The sequence below is a fragment of the Caretta caretta genome, chromosome 1 (genome assembly GCF_965140235.1).
Source record: "Caretta caretta isolate rCarCar2 chromosome 1, rCarCar1.hap1, whole genome shotgun sequence".
NCBI classification, from domain to species: domain Eukaryota; kingdom Metazoa; phylum Chordata; order Testudines; family Cheloniidae; genus Caretta; species Caretta caretta.
The window spans coordinates 130,093,802-130,117,235 of NC_134206.1; the positions used below are offsets into that span (position 1 = coordinate 130,093,802).

Here is a 23,434-nt window from a genome sequence, read left to right on the forward strand (position 1 = left end):
TATTTGTCTTGTGCTCAGGAGAAAAAAGATGCAATGGTACAGATAGTTATAAGGCCATCTCTCCCCATCCTCAATTCTGATAATGAGTCTAAATCTTGTCTTTAAAATGTCATATAACTATTCTGGTGCTAGGCATCTGATCATGTATTGCTAACTGTACAGTAAATAGTTCACTGTAATGTGACCAGTTATCTGCTAGAGATTAAAATAAGAATAGAAAATTCATTTCCTCTCTAAGCACAGTTAGAATTGAAATGTGGCTTTAAAGATGAGTGATTAATGGGCTAAATCACCAAGCTAACTGGTATATGTCTTTATTGTCTTTACTGGGAAGTATATTTTCTGTTCAGATTGAAGTGGAGCTACATACTTTTTTATACAGGCAAAACATATATCTCACAATGAAACATATGGTAGGATCTGCTATAACAATATGTTTTCTTTTACAATTTATGCTGATTCCATAGTTGGCTCAATCCTCCTCCTATTGTATTCAGTAGCAAAACTCTTACTGACTTGACTGAGTTCAGGATAAGGGCCTATTCTCTGTAAATCTCACTTGGTAACTTTAGTTTCCATATTGACATTAAATTACTTAAATATTTTGATGTACTCACAGGTTTGTGTTCAAAAAGCTTTAAATGAATGGAGTTGAACAAAAAAAATCAGTCTATTGTGTTCTGAATTTTTAACAAGTCTCAATTTTCCATAGAAAATTGTCACTTTATTTTTCTTCTACTTTTCTATTTAAAACTAAATTAGAAAAAACACCACTAATTAAAGGTAAAATATTCCAAGACAATACAATGGTCACTGGAAATAAGAATGGAATGTACTAAAAATATTATTAGTTCAACAAGTGGTGTTGAAATGTGTCCTGTACATCATTTTGCTTTATGCTACCATCTTGACAAGAAAGCAGTGCAGATTTTATATGTGAACATTCAAGGAGAGCTACTCACATAAGATCCCTATAGCTGGAATTTAAAGCCAGATGAATTCAAATTAGAAATAAGGCACATAAAAAAACAGTGAGGGAGATTAACCATTGGAACAAACTACTAAAGACAGTGGTGGATTCTCCATCTCTTGATGTCTTCAGATCAAGACTGGAAGCTTTTCTGGAAGATACGATTAGTCAAACACAAGTTATTGGGCTCAAAACAGGAGTAACTGGGTGAAAATTCTGTGTTACACAGGATGTCAGACTAAATGATTTGATGGTCTATTCTGGCCTTAAAATCTATGAATTTATTAGGTTGATCTTAGATGCAGAGCAGAAATTCCAGGCACCAAACAGGGATTTGTGCCACCTAGTCTCCAAAAATAGTCTGAGTAAGCTTCTGGAAAGGTGATTCAGTCAAAAGAGAGGAGTGTTGCCTTAACAAATCCCTTTCCAAATGCTACCCAAGGAAAAAAGAGATTGTGGTCAAATGTAAAAAGTTATTCCACCAGTGAGGTGGAAAAACCATGAAGCCTAAAGGTATATGGATGAATCATACATATCCACTTATACTATATCTGCTAGGGTCAAGGTTGTACACCTATAGCAGCAATCCAGTACATACTGATGTTAGGCCTCTCCTGGAGGACATTTCCTAATATACATACAACAATAGACGAAAATCATGTGTCAAATACAAATCTGCCATATTAACAACAGGAAATTGTTTTCATGTCACTAATACAAATAAAGAAATGCTACAAAACATACACCCATTAAAATGCTATCTGTACACTTGTAATGTCATATACAACCATTCAAACCATCATTCATTCTTTTGGGACCTTTGAATGTGTGTGTGTGTGGGAAACAGATGAGGCTATATTCTCCTATCATGCATATGATTGCTCACATACTATAAAAAAGGCAAGGGACATGGCCATAAGGTAATGGTGAGAAACTGCAGGTAAAAATTGTTTTGGATGCAGAACATCCTGGAATACAATCAGCTGTGGTGGTCCAGGATAACTAGTGGGATATATGAGTAATTCACATGGTACTATGTAAATAAACCTTTGATGAGAGTTTACTACATTTTTTGATACGTTCAGGGATAGTTCAGACAATGCAGCCAAAACTTCAGTTTCCAGATATTGTCAGGGAAGTTCAACCCCACCAAGGACTAGCTGAATTGTTAGAGCCGTACTGATTTCCGATTCTCACATGCTGTATGGGGTGACGTGTGTACAGTCTGTGATGACAGAGCTCTGTGATAAGAGTTTAAGTACCATGAAGGGAAGCAGGATCTCTCTACCTCTATCATAGGACACAGCTCAGGTTTCCCTTTTCTTTTAAAACAGAAAACTTCCACCTGCTGTTCCTCTAACTCACTGTATTCCCTGCTCAAATATACATATACACCAGTTCTGGACACAGTACCTATTCCCCACCCCACAGGGCAGAACACCCTTGTCCAGATGGCAGTGCATAGGGTTTGAGGCATACTAAGATAAGGTAGACAAATGCACACCAAAGCTTGGGCTTTGCAGGCTGGGAGCAGTTATCTAGACAAATGGTTTTGTGGAAGGCTTCAGCTTTGCTTTAATATGTCATAGAGATGGTAATGATTCAGCTTCTTTGACCAGATAAGAAACGTGCAAGGATATGAAAGATTTTTTTTAATTGTCTATCTGGCGTTCATTGAACTAAACAGTTAGTGCTGCCTTCTTCACATGCTCCTATGCATTCCAAGTATGCATGCAACAAGCGAATTTGGCGGTCTATCAATCATCTTAACAGGAAGATATGTTTTTTTCTCTTTTAATTCTTGATCCTGAGCCCACTAAATAATTACTTCAGTGTAACACCAATCCCTTACACAGGAAGTGATAAATAGTGGAGTGATGGTGGATTATGGTACCAGTAGAGCTAGAACTGCCTATCTGGGAGCCAGGCTCACCCTCCCTCATGTAGTAGCAACAGTCCAATGGTTGGTATTAGGGTTCTGGATCTGGAAAGCATGCAGAAAAGCAGTGAATATCAGCAGCCAGACACTCCATTTTGCCCTTTTCATTTTGTGTGTCAGTATAAGATAGTTAAATTTGATATCCCTGAATAAAATGCCTGCTGTCTATTTTGCAAAGTGGTGGTTAGCCACCTCTATTTTCAGCAGACCCTGAGAAAAGAGAATTTAGGAACTCTAAATTAGGTATGATGAGATGCAAACACACTCCAGTGCACATAACAGGACTGCAGTACATGGGGGATGTAAAGGGTATGGAATATGACTTTGCAATGTCACACATTATGCTTTTTATTCTTTACAGCCTGAAGGAGGAACCATGGACTCACCTGTGCCTCTATATAATGTAACATTATTTTCACATGTACTTACCTATTTGTTGAGTGAACAAATTGTTTCTCTTTTATTTGCTATATTTCATTCGCTGTGAGATGTTTTTATTGTTAATTAAAAGATAGTGTCTGTAGTATTTTTTTTTTGTCAGCTTAATCTACTGCATCACATACAACAACCTTGAAGTCATGGTCAAACGATTCTGACCACACTGTCTTTCCCACATTACTAAATGAGGAGGGATCCTAGATAGATCAAAGGGAATTCCAGAGTGGCTTCTGGAATGGAATCAGCTGATGACCACTGATGCACATTATTAGAAGTATTAATTTAGACAGTGCCATAAATTTACATGGCACTTCACAAACAGAATAAGAAATAATAGGGAATTGAAGTTCTGGGCTACCAGGGCCAAAATATTTATGTGAAACATGTAGTATTTTAAAACGTGCATTAAATGTGCTTCAGATAGTCTTGGTTACATTTTGGATAATATTTCTATGAAAGTTCAGGTTTCTGAAGATGTTGGGATCCTGTTCTGTACCTGACAACTGGAACAAGGTATCAATTAAGGATACATCTGACCAAATGCTGGGTGACGTCTTGGCTGGTGTTCCGGAATACATCTAAGAGGCTGAGCCAAAACCTGTTGGAATGGCTCCCAATGACTTTAGTGAGTTCTGGATCAGGAATTTTTGTCAGTCAGAAAACTTTTTTATTGTTTCTTTGGTATTTATGGTCCTTTGTCGTTGTTGTTTTTTAAATTTCCTCTTTCTGAAATGATATCACATGCTACTCCTTCAGGCACTCAGATCCTAATTCTGTATTCACTTAATTTCACTTGTCTACAAATATCTGTGGATTAGGTTCAGGTTAAATCAGTTTCTCAAAGCAGACTGTGCCTCCCCTGTTCATTCTACATAGAAGCTATCATATATTAAGGAGTCATGTCACCTCATGTAAGTCATATATGCATCAAATGATTCACATTCTCCTTGACTATGAACAAAAATGTCATTCAGATATAACATTTCTGGAGTTGGGGCACCTTTCTGATTTATCCACAATCTGTTGTAAATCCACTATCTTCTTCATCCTCCCATGTAAAAGCATTATCTATCTGTCTATCTATCTAAACAGTGCTGCTTATTGGGATGCGGTATATAAAGCCATATCAGCATGGAAAGGGTTAAGGAACAGTGGTCCCACCCCTCCACACCTGCAAATCATGCCAGGACTGGAAAGAGGGTTAAAAGGAAGGAATTTCACTGAGATGGAGGGCTAACCCAGGGAAGGGAGCAGGCTGTTGAGCTACCTAGCTCACAAAGAGAGGTCTGACAGCCAGCAGAGCCTCTACACTCAGTAAATAAGGACACAGATGCTCTAGGCCAAGAAGGGGAAAGAGACTATGACTTGTACTAGAGACCCAATGATTTCTGTGGTAGACTGAAATTCTTGCACAACCTTCGTAAGTAAGAGAGGCCAATATCTTCACTGATGCCACCTACAGGTTTCTTTTCATTTCCATTATGATTTTATTTAACCTTGTTTCCTGTGTGTGGATTGTTTTATTTGTTTTGGCTGGGACCCTAAGGGTATGTCTACACTGCATTCTGCCTGGGCTTTTACTCAGGTTTAAAGCCCCCCTTCCATCCACACACAAAATCATTCTGACTTGGGTCAGCAAGCACTCAGGACCTGTGTCATAAATATAAAGGGAAGGGTAAACACCTTTAAAATCCCTCCTGGCCAGAGGAAAAACCCTTTCATCTGTAAAGGGTTAAGAAGCTGGGAGTTATCTACATCTTGTCCCAGTACAGCTGGAGGAAACTTCCAGATTCAGCACAGCTCTCTGATCCATCTGCACCTCCTAAGGCAGCATATTCATAAGGCAGCAACTCTCCCATGGTAGTACAAGAGCCGTGCTCACAGGCTGTCCCTCCAGATAATTTCACCTGAATAGTGGGCAGCCAATGTAAGATAAAGTAGGTCAGATTTATATTAGGCTTGAGAATCCCCATGGTATTAAAGTTGAATGACATTACATACAGTGACTCCAGCACCTATCGTGCAGTGCACCTGTGGGTAGACTTTGGAGGGGTCAAGGTAAGGGGAGAGAATGCTGATGATCCTGCTTTTTCAATCCCCATCCAGGATTGACCTGATCTGACTCCCATCCATATGCATTTGTGTATTGGACACATGTTCAATGCTAGCTTATGCATTAATTATTACATTAGTACTTGCTGTTGTCTGTTGCTGTATGAAATTATTCTGCAAAAAGGGTTATATTCAAAAGAAGAAAGTTTGAATCAAAGGAAACTTTTATAACAATTGAAATAGAATGTCTATATTCAATGCAAAATAAATAAAAAATATTCAGTTGTGAGAATTTTGCTTCTGTATATTTTCTTTTTCTTTCAAAAGTTTCCACCCCTTGAGCAGAGCCTCTGTAATTCCTCTAACAGTTGCCTTAAGTGATTTCAAGGGATCTTCAAACACAAATTAGATGCCTCTCATCTCTCCCTCTTCTAATTGACAACAAGGCTTGGATCTCTATTGTCCTGACTAATATTTAATGCTGAAGTCAATGTCAAGATTTTTCACTCAGAATTTTACTGCAAATGTTTCTGATTTAATTGAATGGATGCATTTTTTGAACTACTACTCTGTCACTTAGTAACCAAAAACAAATTAAAATTGTCATCATTTGATAGGAACCACACAAAAAATTGCTTTGTATTCCAACTGCTATCTCTGTATAGAAGCAGCATTTAACTAATGGACACTCAAGATAATTGAATTTGTGTTCCTTCACAGTAGCACTTTCCTAATGGCATCAGCTGTAACAGTTTGAAACTCACTGCAATCCCAGGCCGCAGTCACTTTCAAACGGCTGCTCTCAGCACAGCCAGGAAAATGCTCCTGTCTAGGATAAGAGACTTAATTACGTCAAGTGACAATGTTATTGGACATTCATACTTGGCTGGACTGAATAAATGCAGCATCCCTGAAAGCTCTGTGCTCAATGCAGAAGAGAAAGACACCAACAATATTAAACATTATTTCACATACTCCTTTTAACACAATAGAAATGGGCCAAAACCCAAAAATATTTACACAAAACTACATAAAAAAATTTTAATGTTGCAAAGTGAAACACTAAATAAGTCTGGGAATACTAATGGCTGCAAGTGCACAGTCAGCTCTCTGTGCTTATATATTATAATAGTCTAATTATATGGCCACATCCTCGTCTTTCAGTATTATTTCTTACATCATTCAAAGCATGGATTAATCAATAAATAAAAGAGGAGTGAAACATGTACCATATTAGAAGAGAAGGGTGAACACTGAATAATTGCATCCCCCAAAGAGCAAGGAAGGAATTGTTACTCTTTCCCTGTGGTTTTGCCACACTTCCCAATTGTTTATGGTAATGAATACACTGATGTATTGCCCCACAAGAACCCAGGAAGCAGACTGTGACTCAGACAGTTTCCTGTTGCTCTAAGCAAGGATGTACCTATCACCATATACATGGTGCAGCATGTGTTCCTTGGAATGCCTAGGCAGTTACACTGGCCAACATATTTGAGGTGCGTGGAATCATTTGGTGAAGGATGGAGGTGTCATGGAAGCAGCTGTCCTACCACTTTCTGTATAGTGTATGGGAGATCTTTGTCCTGAGCGCTCCCCCTGCAATGGCACTCAGAAATGGCCTGGGACCCAGGCACGGAGGAGGACTGCTACATTTGTGGATATGCAGAGCAGTAACAAAGCACTTTGAAAAAAATAATACAGTAGAACCTCAGCATTACTAAGATCCTGGGAATGTTTGTAACTCTTATATGTTCATAACGCTGAACAAAACATTATGGTTGTCCTTTCAAAAGTTTACAACTGAACATTGACTTAATACAGCTTTGAAATTTTACGGTGCAGAAGAAAAATGCTGCTTTTAACCATCTTAATTTAAATGAAACAAGAACAGAAACAGTTTCCTTACCTTGTCAAATCTTTTTGTTTAAACTTTCCCTTTATTTTTCTAATAGTGTATTTTTAATGCAGTACTGTATTTGTGGGGTTTTTGTTTTTTTCTCTGCTGATGCCTGATTGTGTACTTTTGGCCCAAATGAGGTTTGTGGTTGAGCGGTCAGTTTGTAACTGCGGTGTTTGTTACTCTGAGGTTCTACTGTACTTCCATATGTAGGACTTGATCCTCAGCTAAACTGACTTAATCCTTGAACTGTAAGAGTGCCAGACTAGGAACTATCTTTATGTTACATTTTATACAGTGCATAGTCCAATCAGACCCTTATCTCTCGTTTGGACCCCCTAGGTGCTACTGCAGTAGCAACAACAAAATGATTAAGCACCATAAGCACATATAGAGCTATGCAGAATTACACCAGCTGAGGATCTGCCTGTATTCACATTGATTTGTTTCTCTTTCCTGCTGGGGGCTGGTTGCTATTAACTTGTGTTACAAGTGAAATTCAAAATCTGAACATTAATCACTGTGAAAGAGACCTTTTGATCATTAAAAAGAGAAGGCGAAAACAAGCTTGGCCATATGTGATGCAACTTCACAAGCTGGCTTTAAAACAAAAACCCATTGCAGACTGTGAGTCTGTGAGAATGCACCCTGCTCCACTCAGTATAAACAGTTTAATGTGTTAACAGCTCTACTGGCTGTTGAAAATCAAATGATTTATACTCAGGTTCTTTTAAGCACCTTGCTGTTCAGAGGTTTTGCTTTGTGATTAGTAAGCCAAAATAACCCAAGGCATCTTGTGATTTCAAAGCATTTGTTAGATAGACTTCTCTCTAGTATAGGGCAGTCTGCTGTAGTGTTGATTCCACAGCAAGAGTCATAATGAATTAATAAGTAACTAAGTATATAATGGGCCAAATTTTGCCCCCCTGTTCCACCTGTTCTACCTTGCTCTAACAGTGAAAAGCCAAAAGAAAGTTGACTTAACCACCCCTTGTAGCTTTCCCCACTGTGGGGGATCTCCAGGTGATGTAGAACCAACATGCCAAATTAACCCCCCCTTCAGTGTTGAATCAGGCTGATGGCATGGTCAGAGCAATGTTGTACTCGACCAATCCTCAACTGATGAAGCTGCTCACTGGAAGACATTATCAGCAAGTGCAATTTAGAGCAGCTGAGGAATAGTTCTAAGATCCTGTTTATGCACAGTTTGTGGCCTGATATAACCAGATTGGTTTAGGCACTGATTTAGCACCCTTTGACCCAGAGTGGACAGAGTGTAACTGCATGTGTACACTAGGCCTAAAACACGCTGAGTCAAACAGACCACCCCAGATTGGGCCAACTCCCAAGACTCGGTCATATTAAAAGGAGGCATAACGCTGCCTTTGCCACTCTCCTTGGCTGTGCTGGTTGGAGTTTGGCCACAGATGAGCATTCAGTCCAGTGAGTCTCAACCAGAATCACAACCGTAAGGTACAATGATTTCATGAACTTAATTTGTCCCTAAAGAAAATCACTTTTAATTGTCTTGGATTATCACAAGTTAAGCACTTTTCTTCAGACACTCAGCGTGGTGGGCCCTAGACAAACAACTAAGGCCTAAAACCTGCAGGTGGAGCTCCGCCCCCAGATGGAGCCCTACTGTCTTACATGGTGCTTTGTGTGGATGCAAGGATCCAATTGCCAGATCGTGGCCTAACTCCTGCAAACAATGCACAGATGGGATATAATGTTACTCCTAAATCGGTGAACTAGTTGTTTCAACATTTCCTTTTTTAGCATGAAACACGTAAGGGAAACTCTGAAGGTGAATGACTGGCATTTTATACCCATTTTCCACCGCCCCCAACAGAGCCCATCCCTTTTTCAAAATAGGGAAATGTTTCATGAGGTGATTTGTGGGAAGTTCACAATTTTGCCCCTTCTGAAATCTCCCCACCTTTGCAATAAAAAAGCTCAATCATTAGTAAAAAGAGGCAAACTGCACCATGGACCAAATTACCTATTTTTTTTAAAAACACTTACAATAAATTCTAGCTTCTCTTGAGAATACACATGGAGGGACAAATCCCCTGTAGAGGGTCACCTGGCAGCACAACTGGTTAAGTTCTGCTCTAAAAGGGAAAGGGGCAGTGTGGGGACAGGGCCTAAGGATCTGCTGATAAACTGTTCTCTGTAGGGTCCTCATTGGGTGGAGTTGTTGTGTAAGGGACCAGGAAGGCTAGTCCGGCCATTTGGCTGTAGTAATCTATGCAAAGTGATATTGAACCTGGGGAGAGAGCTCCTATCCCATTCTATCTGCCTTTCACCCAGATCTGGCTACTCAAGAAGAATGGTGCTTTAGGAGTTTCACTGTGGTGAAATTAGTCTTTTTATCCACAGTTCTTTTCTAGGTGCTCACCCTACCAAGAAGGATACTGGGTGAATCATCCACCCTCAGTGTTGCCATATTTTTCAATTATATCACAAATCTTCATGATAGCAGGTGTTTTGTTTAAAGCTCCAGCTCTAGGAGTCATGTCATTACATAAAAATCTTAGCATCCATCCCTAATGGTTGCAGAGAAAAAACTATATAAATGTGACCCAAGAGTACACTAAATAGTTGAAAACATCAGGATTTACTTATTTTTTTAAAATCTCATTATTTTGTGACCTGCCTCATAATTTTTGAACACATGGAGTTGGCAATGTTGCACCTGTATTCAGATACCAACAGCACACATGCACTTGTACACACACACACTCTCTCTCTTTCTCCGATCCAAAACAAAGCATAGATTAGTATATCTCTTGAGATGTTGAAAATATAACTCCTTATGTCCAACTACGGTTAATAGTCCTGTCAACATTCTCTTATTTTAGTAGGTCTAAATCAAAACTAAAAAAAGCAAACGTACATTTGCCTGAAACTTGGCATTCAGACCATGGACTTTATTAGTTTATTTATGTATCTAACATATTTAGGGGAGGGAGAGGGAGGAGAGAAGTCAGAAAAGAAACTGCTGCTCTTATGATCTGGTAAAATGTTCTCTGATTCTACCATGCTCTCTCCTTTATGATGACAAGAGAGAAACAAGTAGCCTAATTCTATCCTTACTTCTCTATGAGCCATATGAAGTCAAAGGGAACAAGTTAGGGAAGAATGTGGCTCATATAGCTTTAAAAATTCCTCATTTTGTTTATTATTAAAACTTTAGGTTATTACAGCTAAAAAGATGTGAACTTCTGCCATTTATTTTTCCACTAGTCGTGTTTGTTTATACTTGCATTTCACTCATCCTGGACAAGGAGATTAGACAGATCAGTTTCCCTTTTGATTTCACCTTAGTCCATTTCACCACTGGGCTCTCCTGAGCCAGAATAATGTTGTTGTAAATGGATTCACCACAGAGCAAAGGAAATGTCTTACCTATCTAAAACAAAAATAGTTTAAATGGTTTTTTTAGATATATGCAAAAAAATTCTATTTAGAAATACTTATTTAAAATGAAATTAAATTTTGAATATAAATTACAGAACAGTGTGCTGTTTACGCCAGTTCCATTCTTTAAAATGTTTTTTCTGGTCCACTTTCCCGCTGTAAGGATTGTAGTACCTGCATTTTGTTTTAATTAACCAGGCCAAGTCATTTAATAATGAAGTGAAAGAGATGTGCAGTGACAGTTTTGATAAGGATTTTTTTATACACGAGTTGCTCCACATGAGTGGATCTAGAGCTTAAAAGCTTCTAAATAGAGTACATTGCTTTGATGTAACAGTCTCTAACAGCTCTGAAGAAAGAAGCCATTGTGAAGTCTATCCTGCCAGTGACCCCTGGCCAATAAAGGGAGTGTCTGAAACACTACCCACATTACTGAGTCTGCTCTTTTTGACTTGAGGCTGAACTGAGCATGGAGGGCTTGTTGCGTGAGTTGTGAAACATGTTAAAATCTACAGATCTGCCACACAGATATATACTTTAAGTCAAACAGAAGCAAAACTTTTCTCCCTGCAACTGGAAGAATACTACTTATACAAAACATTGGCAGTAAACTCAACCAGCCCACACTTCTCCATCTTACTGGAGTTTCTATGGCAGGTGCAAATGCAAAAAATCATGTTAACATTTCTCAGAGCAGAATTTTACTATGTCAGGGCACAGTGTGAGTAGTTTGCTTGCTAATATTGCTTGCACCCACCTCACCATCAATAAAGTCCTTTCAAAACTTGGGGAAGATAATTTATTAAAGGTTAAACTGGTTCCAGGCTTGTTTTTAATCAAAAATTTGACTGTCAGTTTCTAAATAAAAATGTTAGAATATGCACTTATTTTACTTTATGCCATTATTAATTTAAGGCTCCGTCCTGGAAAATGCTGAGTACTCTGGCCCTATCTAGCAAAGCACTTAAGCACATGCTTAACTGTAAACATGAGTAATCCCATTAACTTCAAAAAGACTATTGGTTTGCTTAATAATCAGCAGCAGTGTGTGTAAGTGCTTTGTGTGATTGGATCTTGTGGCTTCAGTCACTAAGAATAGTGATATCAGTGAGTCTCCACGTGGGGATAGGGTTCTCCAATACATAATTCCATTGATGTTTGAACCACCACAAAAAACAAACCAACAAAAAACCCAACAAAACCCAGTTCTATTGCAATTGATTCCATTCCTATACAATGGTAGCGTATACATGGAACATTCTGAAGCTCAGCTGACTAGTTCTACCTAGATACCTGCCACATTTATAACAGAAATATTCTAGTGGTGGAACATACACTAACGTTTCAGACAGCTGTAAATACTCTAGAGATAAACAATGAATGTACTGCAATAGAAAACCAGCAGCTATGGGATATATATTAGATAGTTACATATTAGTAGAGAAGCTAGATAGTTGGTTATTTCAGTAGATTCTGCGAGAATTCTGGATCGTTCAATTCTGAAGCATAACTGGAAAATTTGGAACCTTGCAAACTTGTAACAGAAATGTTAATAATAGCTATGGTATCTCATCTTTGCCTTGGGAATGCCAAATTAAGAATAGAAGGGTAAACATTTTGCTGGAAGTTTTGGTTACATAGGCAACTATTGTAACCATAAGTGAGTTATATGATGCATGTTTTTTCCATTTTTAGAGAACTGCAGAAGAAATTTAACTTACTCAATAATCAGTAACCTAAATGTTGTCAACTGACGGATTCATAGATTCCAAGGCCAGAAAAAGGGCTGTGATCCACTAGTATTGCCCCATGTGTTACAAAGGCCATAAGACTTCCCCAAAATAATTCCTAGAGATCTTTTAGCAAAAAATATCCATCTTTATTTAAAAATTAAAAATTGAGATTACTTCACTCAGCTGTTCTTCAGATATCTGCTGAAATTGCCTGCTTTGTCTGTCTATGGCAACTGCCTCTATGCTCTACAATTTACTTATCCCTATCTGAGTGAAGTTACATTTAAACAATGAAAGTTCAAATGAGAAAGAGTTAAGATGAAAAACAGTAGGTTAGTAGTCATAATTTTTACTAACAGTATTTCAAGGAAAGCAAAATCCTACATGGGACATGATTAAGGCCGCAAATCTGTCACAGAAGTCATGAATTCCGTGACTTTCCATGACCTCCGTGACTTCTTCAGCGGCCAGTGCTGGCTCAGGGGCTGCCTAAGCTGGGCAGTCCCTGGGCCAGTAGCAGCAGTTTGGGTGTGTGGGAGGGGGCTCAGGGCTAGGGGCAAGAGGTTGGAGGATGTGGGAGGGCACCTTGGTCTGAGGGGCTCCCTGGCTCCCACTGGCATGGCCGTGCAGCTCCTAGGCAGAGGAGAGACTGGGGGCTCTGTGCACTGCCCGCGCCTGCAGGCCCCTTCCCCGCAGCATTCATTGGCTTCAGTTCCTGGCCAATGGCAGCAGTGCAGCTAGTGCTTGTGGTGAGAGCAACGTGCTGAGCCCCCTGGCTCCTCCTCTGCCTAGGAGCTGCAGAGAAACACGGAGCCGGATAGGGAGCCCCTGCCAGCCCAGCCAAGCCCAACCCCACCCCAGCACCAGCGGGGGTCCTGGGCCACACACCACTGCCTGCCTCCCCCAGCACCAGCTGGGTCCCAGGCTGCCCCCCCCCCCAAGCACCCATGGTCCCTCTCTGAAGTTTTACTTAAGAATATATAGTAAACATCATGGACAGGTCACAGGCCGTGAATTTTTGTTATTCTGCCCGTGACCTGTCCACAACTTTTACTAAAAATATCCGTGACCTAAAATGTAGGCTTAGACATTATGGATAACCTCATGTCTTACAAAATTGTAGATTGAAGTACTTGCCAGAAATGCAGAAGAAAATGCTACACACATCCTATGGACTTGAACCAAAAGTTAACAGCACTAAAGCTGAATAGTGCATGATAATAAAAGGAAGAAGAAGGTGATAAGAGTCACCCTGAAAGCTTCAGCTAAATATTTTATTGTTCATAATTACTTAGTATTATAGGTGTAAAACTCAACAATAGAATAAACCTGCTAAAATAATAGAATTCTTGCCTGAAAGAGCTTATGATCTAAAATGATGTGTGTTTGGATGTCAATTCCATGGGCTTTTAGAAATGGAAAGATACAAATAAAAATAATAGTTTGAAAGCAGAAAAAAGAATGTATTCCCTTCCTTAAAGATGTTAATCTGGAAATAATTTAAGCCCACAAAATCCTCAGGAACAGGCCAATTAACAGCAATGAAATATTGTGAATTCTATGAAAGTATTGTGAGACAGATAATTGCAGCAGTGAGGAGGTAATTTACTACAACCACTGTCCTAGTGAAAAAAAAATCTTAAACTGTAACCTAGGCAAAAACAGAACTTGGGAAAGAAATGAGAGCAGATGTAGATGAAAGCAAATAGATAACTTTCAGAGCAAGAGGAAAATTGCACCTACAAGAAGTATCCGTTAATATTATAGACATAAGGAACTCTCTAGGGTCAAAACAGCAGTCATCCCTCTTAGTGTGACACAACACTGTGATAAGTGATGACATTGTCTTCTACCCAAAGCCATTTTAGGGTTTTGATTCTCATGGATCTAACACCACTAACAGTGACCCAATGTCCTTTAAAATCAGTCAGGCCTTATTTATTACTGAATTCAGTGTACATGATTTCTTCCATCAAACCATGTTCTAACCACCTAAGATTTATAGAAATATTCTCTATATTAAGGTGAGAATGAACAGGGCAATCTTACCTTCCCTTGGTTTCCTTAATCAATATTATTGAATGTATGTTGGTTGATGATGTTCTGCTATCTGTTATATGTATTTTACTGACTACATTACAAAATAAGAAATCACTTGCATTGCATTCAATTGTAGAGAACACAATGTATCTTTGTCTCAATCAACTAAAATGTACAATTTAAATCATATTCAAGGAAATTAAATGCAACTGACAGTTTTGTTCAGGAGAAGAAAGTCCTGGGACGTAAATCTACTCGAGGTGTTAAAGGTCACTTACAAAGTGAATTGGCAGGGGTGTGAGATTCTGGAGCTGACATCAGTTATAGCTGACACCTAGCTCTATGTTGCATCAGTAGGCTGTCACTTTTATGAACACTGAAATTCACTTAGAAAAATCAAAACAAATACTATCACCCTGGTCAACATCATTCCTTCTGCTATCCTCCAACTTCCTTTTTACCCATAAATAACATAAACAACAACAAAATAGCATGTTTAAAAATACAGAACAACAAATTTGTTTGCAGATGATAGAATTTTACTCAAGATAGCTAAGTCCAAAGCTGACTGTGAAGAGTTACAAAGCCATCTCACTAAAATATGGTGATGGGGCAACACAATGGCAGATGACATTCAATGCTGATAAATGCAAAGTAATGCACATTGGAAAACATAATCCCAACTGTACATACAAAGTGATGGAGTCTAAATTAGCTGCTACCTCTCAAGAAAGAGATCTTGGAGTCATTGTGGATAGTTCTCTGAAAACATAAGCTCTGTATGCAGTGGCAGTCAAAAAGGGTAACAGAATGTTAGGAACCAGTAGGAAAGGGATAGATAATAAGACAGCAAATATAGTGCTACTATAGAAATCCATGATATGTGCACATCTTGAATACTGCGTGCAGTTCTGGTCTCCCCATCACAAAAAAAGATATATTAGAATTGCAAAAAAAAAAATATGAGGAGAAATAAAAATGATTAGGGGTATGGAACAGCTTCTCTACGAGGAGAGATTAAAAAGACAGACTGTTCATCTTAGAAAAGAGACAACTAAGTGCCAGGTACATGATAGAGGTCTATAAAATCATGAATGTTGTGGAGAACGTGAATAAGGAAGTGTAATTTACCCCTTGAAATAACACATGAACTAGGGGTCCCCCAATGAAATTAATAGGCTGCAGGTTTTAAATGAACATAAGGAAGTACACAGTCAATCCATGACAACACAGTCAATCCATGGGACTCATTGTGAGGGATGTTGTGAAGGCCAAAAGAATAACAAGGTTCAAAAAAGAATTGGATAAGTTCATGGAGGATAGGTCCATCAATGGCTATTACCAAGGTGGTCTGGGACTCAACCCCATGCTCTGGGTGTCCGTAAACATCTGATTTCTAGGACTGGACGACAGGGGATGTATCACTCAATAATGACAGGTTTCAGAGTAACAGCCGTGTTAGTCTGTATTTGCAAAAAGAAAAGGAGTACTCGTGGCACCTTAGAGACTAACCAATTTATTTGAGCATAAAGTTTCGTGAAGTGAGCTGTAGCTCATGAAAGCTCATGCTCCAATAAATTGGTTAGTCTCTAAGGTGCCACAAGTCCTCCTTTTCTTATCACTCAATAAATGACTCTGTTCCGTTCATTCATTCTGAAGCAGCTGGCACTAGCCACTGTTTGAAGACAGGATACTGGGCTAGATGGACCGTTGGTCTGACCCAGTATGTCCATTCTTATGTTCTTATAAGATCTTTTGTAAATCTCTTGGGCTATTTTCTTTCAGTTTTTCTTCTGATACCTGTGAAAACTTCCTTTTTAAGCTTAGTTCCTTAAGCCCCACTGATCAAGACTAAATGATGTAGCAAGCTCAACTTACCCTGTGACCTTCAGCTCTCCCCTTCTCTCTGATGCACAACTCTTCATTTCAACTGAACAAAAAAAAGCAGTTTCTGCCAGTGCTTTTCACCTGAGGCAAAGTTTGAAAAAGTACCAGGTGAAAGGTGATTTTTTTTTCTTTTTTGTCCTTTTGGTAAAAACAACCAAAAGGCAATTTTCATCTCTTTCACTGCATGTGTGACATTTGTCATGCTCTCTCTGTTCTTCTAAAATTTTCTCTTGGCCTTTTTAACGATACAAGAAAATGCCAAGAGAAAATACAGTGCTCTCGGTTTTATCCTTCAGCCCACTATTGAAGTGGGGTAATTCCTCATGTTTCACGGACAAAGTATGATAAAACTGTCAATGTGGACTGAAAAAAACCCCAATATCTGAATAGTTCTGTTCTCAAAGAAACAGTAAAATCCTTGACAATATAGATCTTGATTTTTTTTGTATATGAACTATTTTTTGGTCCATCTGCATCATAAATTTAGTGTAACAGCCTATTATATAATCCCACTGATGTATAGAGATAAAACATCAAAGCTTGTCATGGTATTATCAAGAGACATAGTTTGTTTTTGCTTACATTTTGAAAAAAAAGTCTCGTTGTTTTTGACACGCAATTCATTATTCATGCAATGTAAGGATGATGGCTGTATTTGAAGGATTTACATCGTGAACCAGAGTCAGAGTCTTGACTTTGAAAATTGGTTCCAAATCCATTAAAACTAGCATTTCAGTACAAAACAAATCATTCATATAATTGATGAGCCTCCTTCTCTGACAATTAGCTCACAGATTTCTTCAATCAGATGGTGATATCATCTGACAAGGGCTCTTGCCTCTATCTCACTCTCTCCTTCCTTTTTACTCCTCCACACCCAACATCATCATACTCTCCCTTCACCCTGTTCATGACACAGAGATGTGTCATACTTTCTGTTGCCCTGCACACTGCTCTTATCCTCAACCATTTTTACTACATTTCCTCAGTCTTCATACCTACTTTGGTATACTTCAACACTACAATTAAATCTTCCTCCACCATTTTTTTGCTTCTATAGCTACTGACCTATGTTCTTTCTCTCTTTTGCTTCCAAGCTTCTTGAGTGTGCACTTTATCTCAGTTGCCTTGATTTCCTCTTCTCTAATTTCACATATCTAGTTTTTCAAAAAGCCTACAAGGGAATTAGTCATTCTCTTGAAGTACCAGGGAGTTAAGGGAGAAATTAAGGAAGACACAGATATTGTGGAGGAAATAAATAGTTAATATGCAGCAGTCTTTGCAACAGAAGATGTTAGGGGGATACCCAAAAAGAGTAGGTAATAAAGATGAGACATTTTCAAAGAATGAAGTATCAAAAGAGGGGGGACTAGAACAAATAGATAAAGAGCAACAAGTCACCAGGCTCAGACTGCACACACCCAAGAGTTCTGAAAGCATTTAAGAATGACATAGCTGAGCTGTTGACAAAGTACTGAAAGTCCTAATTTAATCAGCTAATATACCACAAGACTAAAAGCAACATATATTATAACTAATTTAAAAAGGCACTAATTTTATTATAGACCAATAAGCCTTAGTTTAATACCAGGAAAATAGTTAAAAATAAAATAATAAAACATATAGATAAACATGACAGGATCAACACAAACCAACCTGGCTTCTGTAAAGAAAATTTGTGCCTCTTTAATCTATTAGAATTCTTTGGGTATTTCATCAAAGTAGTAGATAAAGGAAACCAGCTGATATTTGTTTGGACTTTCCAATAAGTCTTTGATAAACTCCCTCTCTAAAAAGCTGTTAAAGCAAACTAAATTACTCAAAGAGTGAGAGATGGAGTAGTTTTATGGATTAGAACGTGGCTGGAGACAGAATATGTCAAAAAGTAATCAGAGGTCAATTCTCAACATGGCAAAAGATTAATAGTGTAGTGCCCCAACATTTCATACTAGGCCAGTGTTTTTAACATGTTGTTAATGAAATGGAAAAGGGGATGAACTATGATGTGTCAAAATTTGCAGATACCATTTGAGGTAATCAAGATAAAAGAGACTGTGTGCATCTTCAGGGAGATATTATAAAATTAAGTGAATGGGTGGCACAATGGCTGATGACATTTAATGTTTACCAGTCCAAGGCAATGAACGATAGCAGAAACACTCATGCAGATTACTGGGTTCTAAATTATCTGCAACCACTCAGGGAAAACAAGACCTGGGAATCACAGTAGACAGGTCAATGAGAATCTTAAAAAAAATAAAGCAGCAAATACAATGTTTAGAATGTCCAAAGACTAGTATAAAATAATTCTGAAAATTTTATAATGCCATCATATAAGTCAATGGTGTGCTCTCACATGGAACGCCGTGTTCAGTTCTAGTATCATTATCTCATAAAAGATAGAGTAAAAATAGAAAAGGTCTAGAGTCTGCATTTTAAATCATTGGAGGCATGGAAAAATATTGTCTGAAGAGAAATTTAAATGAATGGGATGAAGAATGCTGAAGAATAAGAAGGGACATAACAGAAGTATAAATATTGCATTGTCCATTTCTACCACATATAGGGTTAGACTTGGATGACCCCTCTATAGAAAATGTTGAAAAAAGATACTCAAACATTCCTGGTGTAACAAATGCTATTTGTCTTCACACATAATACAAGAACAAGCAGACACAAAAGAAAGAAAGAAATTCAAAACTCACAACAAGAAAATAGCTTCTTTTTTATCAACACATTTATAATAACCTATGAAACATTACAAGATATTACTGAGACCAACTATTCAATAGGAGTAAAACAAATAATAAGTAAGACATTTATAAAGATAATGAGAACACTTTCAGTGACTTTAAATAAGAAGAAATGTAAGGATATGGAACTTAAAACTGCAAAGTACTTAACCTCTGTTCCTTATCAAGCAAAATACTTAAGTACATACTTAACACGAACCATGTGAGCAGTACCAGTGAAGTCAATGGTACAATTCACATCCATAATGTTATGCACATGCTTAAGTGCCTTGCCGAACTGGGGCCTGAGTGCCCAGTGATTTACAGGATTGAGCCCATAAGCCCTCAGGCTTCAGAGGCCATGTGTATTCCCCGGCTTGTATACACATACTCAAGCTAGCTTGATGAGAGCTAGCATGAGTATAAATAGAAGTGCAGCCACAGTAGCATAGGCAATGGCTACAGCCGCATAGGAATGTGTACCCACCAGTTTCAGGCAGGTGTGTACTGGTCATGACTGAGCTGTGCTCTGATTGAGCTAGCTCGAGTATATGATATGTACATGAGCTGGGGAATCACACCCTTAGATTGTAGTATAGACATAGCCAGAATGCATGGCAATCACTATCTGGGGTTAGGAAGAAATGTCTCATAAGGTCTAGTTACTCCATAATTGTCCATTCCACTGTAAGTTTTCTTGTACCTTTCTCTGAACCATCGAGTACTGTCCACTGTCAGAGACAGGATACTGGGCAAGATAAACCACTGGTCTGATCTGGTACAGCAATTCTATGTTCCGAATTCTGTTCTCAATTGCATCATTATAAATTGACTCTCAATCCAATACAGTTACTCAGGACATAACACCAATATATCAGAGCAAAAAATAGACCCTGTGTGTTTTGATTGAATTGCCTAATTTAGAGCTAGATTTAAATTTAACTCTATATCAAACCTTTTAAGATGTGGAGCATTACCAATTCAGGAAGAGCCCAGTATAAGAAATTATAATGTAGGAATCACAATTCCTCTTCTGCTCCCAACCTTGCTCGGGAGAGTATAGAAGAGGAAGTGACCTCCTGCAGCCCTGAAAAGGATACTGCTTATTTACCCTTCCATACCAGCTCAGCCCTGCTGATTGGCATCTGGAAGCAGATCTTCTCTGCCCATCCCTGCATACTTCCTTGAAGGTGGCACCAGGCACACAGACTCCTGCTTACCTCACTTCCATACTCCTCCCAGGCACCCAAACCACAATGCAAGGAGTCCTAACTGTGCATGGGGCATAGGTTTTTCTTCACTTCTGAGTCTTAGAATATAAGCTCATTGGGGAAAGAGCTGTTTCTTTCTGTTTCTTTTTTTTTTTTTTATGGTGAAGAACATTTTCAATTAACATGACAGAGGAATGACAGCTTCACTACAGTTAAGGTTGAGACAAGCTTACTCTTTAACATAGGCACTGTATTTTATATTGAAGCTACAGTTAAAAAAAAATAAAATAAAGCAGCAGCTCCCTCAGAGTCTCTGAATTTTTGGTAATGCTAACTAATAAATGGAGTGACATTACTTTATCTATAAATGTGATATTCTTTTCCAATTGTCCTAAAAGTAATAGTATAAATATTTGCCAGAGCATAAAAAAAAAATTACATGAATTTAAAAGAAATTATGCATGCTTCATAATGCTCTCAAAAAAATAAAAACCAACACGGGAATAATTGGTGCAATTTATATTCTAAGGATGATATATTTTGCAGTATGAGTAGGCCTATTTGCTAATGACAATAACAACTGACTAAGAAATTCAGAATGTATGTAGTAGTAAAAGTCACACGAAAATGATCTGACCTGCAGGCAGCGGTGAGGACAAAGAGAAGCTCTGATCTGTTCAGACCTATTGAGTCCCCAGGGACTCAAAGGCCCCTCTGACCTGTACACAGCAGCAGGAGGGACAGGTATAATCCATCTAAAAACAGCAACAGCTCTAGAAAATATATTTATAGTTGTAATGATAAATGGGGTAAGGGGACGGATTCCTTCATGGCCCTTTTCACATTTCAATTTGCAATGCAAATTTAAGTATTTCAACCACTGAAATGTATTTACGCAATTAAAGATTACCATAATAAATCATGTGCATCATTTCAACATTCAAAATAGCCTTTAACTGCTGTGTTAAAGTGACTTCTTTAAATCAGTAAACTATTTATGGTGGCACTTAAAGTGGGAGGAAAAACATTTGCAGCCATCGTGAAGTAAATACATCATAACAGCTATCTATTGTGAAGGACTCCTGTAGTACATTATGATTGCTTTGCCTGTAACATCACTTTGGAATTAGAAGGGAACTTGCTCAATTTAATAATAGTGTAGGTAATTAATGAGTGGAACAGGAGTATCCACATGTAACCGAAAGAGAGAAAAAAGTATTGCTGTTTCTTTAAATCTCCAATGTATCACGACGCTTACATCATGCTGCGTTGGGTTACATCATGTTACGACCAGTGATGTAACCCGTCGCAATGCAATGCACACATCGCACTCTGTCAGTGACTTTAAGGAATAGCGCTTTTATATTATCAGCTTGTCCACATAGTCATTGCTACCAAAGATAAATTTTGTGTTGTGTTAATAAAGACATCGTAATTCTGGGATTACATGAATAGAACTTTTGTTTTTAAGGAAAATGGGGAGGTAAAAAATGCACCATAAATACATTTCAAAATACATAACAAATGTGTACATCATGCAAATATGCAGCTCCAGTCTTGAAATGTAAAGCTCATCCACCCACACAGATGCACCAAATGGCATACTTAGGAACAAGTAAGTCAAGAAAGAAAATGTCAAATTCTGTGCTTTCACGTCTTCATTATAAATATGAAATATGTCTTTATGTTCTGTAATGGTGGCATTTAATGTAAAGTATGATGATAGTGTCTTAGAATGAGGGTGGAATGTATCTATTTTACTATACGTAGGGGATATTGCTGTGCAAATCTGTACTATCAACCAATATAGACTTACAGTACACTATATAAAACATTATATAGTAGTAATACATGACTGGATTTGTGATGGGGGGGGACATGGATTTCTTTCATTTTAAAAATGTCAGATGTAAAATTGAAGTAGAAGTTAATGAAAACTCAGGCTTAGATAATTTAAGTATAAATTTTTATTTGTTAATGCAACACCCATTTCAGTGATCATCCATAGCTCATTTCCCACTATCCCTTTCTGAGACTACAGTCTTTTAATTGTTTCCCAACTTTGGTTTTCCTTTCCACCCCAGGGAAATAATTTTTCTTTAACTTTGATAAACTCTCACAAAGTGGTGTGGTTGTAAACAAAGAAGTGGGTAAACTAACCCACAATTAAACTCCATATTCCCCAAATGAGAAATGGATAAACTCTGTTTAGCCGTGTTTACCCTTGACTACACTACTGCACTCACACAGAATCTTTCAGTTGGTTGAATAAAGACACACACATACACATTAATTCTTTTACTCATTTCACACTCAGTTTATTTATCCCAAGATGCACTCTTATTTAGAGCTAGACTATGCCTACACAATCTGTCTCCAGCACATTAAAATTATTAAACGTCCCCTCAAGCAACCTCATTGAGTCACAATCTACCTCCTGATTTCCCCACTGTTCTGGTGGGGAGTAAACAAAACTGGGGCTGTACGCAACATACTGTATGTTCTCTGGTGCCCTGGTCATGTGTAGCCAAGGCTCCACCCTTTGCCAAGCACCCCTACCCATGTACTCTCAGGGGGATATATTGGCTCTGTGAAGCCTGATCCCCCTCCAGTGCTGCTCCACTTAGTATGGGTACCCCACACCAGAGAATAGTGGGGCCTCCTTACTCTGCCTTGCATGGCTATGCAAGCCAGGTCATGATTCAGACTTTAATTAGGTATCCTTTTTAATATAAGTCTTAGAAATGCTTAGGCAGATGAGCAGTTATTAGTATAAGAGCATACAAAATGAGAAATTAAGGTTGGATTGAGAATTTGCTGGACAAGAATAAACATACTGCAGTCTCTAACATTTCGCATTATACAGTGCTGGAAAATTAAATGTTTTAGTGACATCAGGAAACAGGAGCTACTAGCTATAGAATAGTAGAAGTCAGGAACTTAAAAATAAAAATAAATTTAAAAAAATGATTAGCCCACTCCAGAGCTTCTCAACCATTCCACACTGTGATGCTGTGCTAAAAACAGAAAAATCTTTCACAAGCCCCCAACTCATACTTTCTGGACCCCTCTTTCATCTGCCATAAGGAATGGGAAGGTGGTCATGAGG

The 23,434-nt window shown here is 38.3% G+C and overlaps 1 protein-coding gene across 11 annotated transcripts in view; it reads right to left on the reverse strand.

Moving 5' to 3' along the window:
• Positions 1 to 23,434, reverse strand: part of NLGN4X (neuroligin 4 X-linked) — a 249,393-nt gene that overhangs the window by 105,274 nt on the left and 120,685 nt on the right. The gene's annotated exons all lie outside the window — the stretch shown is intronic.